The sequence below is a fragment of the Oncorhynchus mykiss genome, chromosome 26, assembly GCF_057628025.1.
Source record: "Oncorhynchus mykiss isolate SJ-2025 chromosome 26, ASM5762802v1, whole genome shotgun sequence".
NCBI lineage: Eukaryota > Metazoa > Chordata > Actinopteri > Salmoniformes > Salmonidae > Oncorhynchus > Oncorhynchus mykiss.
In genome coordinates this window covers 43,230,001-43,232,500 of record NC_143047.1, presented here as the reverse complement: position 1 = coordinate 43,232,500, position 2,500 = coordinate 43,230,001, and the positions used below count along the sequence as shown (strand labels likewise).

At 49.7% G+C, this 2,500-nt stretch overlaps 1 protein-coding gene across 2 annotated transcripts in view; it reads right to left on the bottom strand.

Moving 5' to 3' along the window:
- pde8a (phosphodiesterase 8A) overlaps positions 1 to 2,500 on the bottom strand; it is a 186,889-nt gene that overhangs the window by 27,354 nt on the left and 157,035 nt on the right. The window lies entirely within an intron of this gene.

Genomic DNA, 2,500 nt, shown 5'->3' with positions numbered 1-2,500 from the left:
GTGCTATCCGCTCAGTGCTAGAACTACAGTACCTGTCTGTGGTGCTATCCGCTCAGTGCTAGAACTACAGTACCTGTCTGTGGTGCTGTCCGCTCAGTGCTAGAACTACAGTACCTGTCTGTGGTGCTATCCGCTCAGTGCTAGAACTACAGTACCTGTCTGTGGTGCTATCCGCTCAGTGCTAGAACTACAGTACCTGTCTGTGGTGCTATCCGCTCAGTGCTAGAACTACAGTACCTGTCTGTGGTGCTATCCGCTCAGTGCTAGAACTACAGTACCTGTCTGTGGTGCTGTCCGCTCAGTGCTAGAACTACAGTACCTGTCTGTGGTGCTATCCGCTCAGTGCTAGAACTACAGTACCTGTCTGTGGTGCTATCCGCTCAGTGCTAGAACTACAGTACCTGTCTGTGGTGCTATCCGCTCAGTGCTAGAACTACAGTACCTGTCTGTGGTGCTGTCCGCTCAGTGCTAGAACTACAGTACCTGTCTGTGGTGCTGTCCGCTCAGTGCTAGAACTACAGTACCGGCCCAGAATACATCACTGTCGTACCAAAGCAGTTTAGGGTGGAACAAAACATCTGACTCCATAGAATAAATAGCTAACAGTAAACATATTAAACCCATCACAAGCTACATAAATAATGATCTGGAACACAAGATAACACTACAATTCAGATAGTTCACCTTCTCTGATTTCATCTCTGTCTCTCTCTCTCTCTCTCTCCCAAGATAACACTACCATTCAGATAGTTCACCTTCTCTAATTTCATCTCTGTCTCCCTCTCTCTCTCTCTCTCTCTCTCCCAAGATAACACTACCATTCAGATAGTTCACCTTCTCTGATTTCATCTCTGTCTCCCTCTCTCTCTCTCTCTCCCTCTCTCCCCCTCCCTCCCTCCCTCCCTCTCTCTCTCTCTCCCTCCCTCTCTCCCCCTCCCTCCCTCCCTCCCTCTCTCTCTCTCTCTCCCCCTCCCTCTCTCTCTCTCTCTCCCTCCCTCCCTCTCTCTCCCTCTCTCTCTCTCCTCCCTCCCTCCCTCCCTCCCTCCCTCCCTCCCTCCCTCCCTCTCTCTCTCTCTCCCCCTCCCTCTCTCTCACTCCATCTCTCTCTCTCTCCCTCCCTGTCTCCCTCCCTCCCTGTCTCCCTCCCTCCCTCTCTCCCCCCCTCTCCCTCCCTCCCTCTCTCCCCCCTCCCTCCCTCCCATCCTCTGTCACTCCCTCTCTCTCTCGCTCCCTCCCTCCCATCCTCTGTCAGTCTGTGTTAAAGTAAATCATTCTCATTCATCTAGTCTTCCTAAGAACAGGATGTTTCCAGAACGCTGGAGTCCAGAGGGAGACAGGAGTGTCAGCCAGTGTGTGTTTCAGTGTTTCTGATTCAGTGTGTGTGTGTTTCAGTGTGTGTGTGTTTCAGTGTTTCTGATTCAGTGTGTGTGTGTTTCAGTGTGTGTGTGTGTTTCAGTGTGTATGTTTCAGTGTGTGTGTGTGTTTCAGTGTGTGTATGTTTCAGTGTGTGTGTATTTCAGTGTGTGTTTCTGATTCAGTGTGTGTGTGTTTCAGTGTGTATGTGTGTGTTTCAGTGTGTGTGTATGTTTCAGTGTGTGTATGTTTCAGTGTGTGTGTGTTTCAGTGTGTATGTTTCAGTGTGTGTGTGTTTCAGTGTGTGTGTGTGTTTCAGTGTGTGTGTATGTTTCAGTGTGTGTGTATGTTTCAGTGTGTGTGTGTTTCAGTGTGTATGTTTCAGTGTATGTGTGTTTCAGTGTGTGTGTGTGTGTATGTTTCAGTGTGTGTGTGTTTCAGTGTGTGTGTGTTTCAGTGTGTGTATGTTTCAGTGTGTGTATGTTTCAGTGTGTTTTTCAGTGTGTGTGTGGCCTTTCCTCTCCAGCCTACTGGAGCACAAAGGACAATCTAATACTTCCTCTGGGGCAGCAGCCAAGACTGCCAACTTGGCACTCTCTCTCTACTCTGCTACGGCCGCGTATATATATATATATATATACATACATACATACATACATACATACATACATACATACATACATACACATACACACACACACACACACACACACACACACACACACACACACACACACACACACACACACACACACACACACACACAGGCGTGCATGCACACACTTCCTCCTTGGTGCCCAGCTGAGGAGAGTAGAGCTCTGCATCTATTGACCCCTAACCCCCGACCTTTACCGTCATCAGTCCTCCCACCAGGCCGTTAGTATGAGGGTCTTCCTCCTTGGTGCCCAGCTGAGGAGAGTAGAGCTCTGCATCTATTGACCCCTAACCCCCGACCTTTACCGTCATCAGTCCTCCCACCAGGTCGTTAGTATGAGGGTCTTCCTCCTTGGTGCCCAGCTGAGGAGAGTAGAGCTCTGCATCTATTGACCCCTAACCCCCGACCTTTACCGTCATCAGTCCTCCCACCAGGTCGTTAGTATGAGGGTCTTCCTCCTTGGTGCCCAGCTGAGGAGAGTAGAGCTCTGCA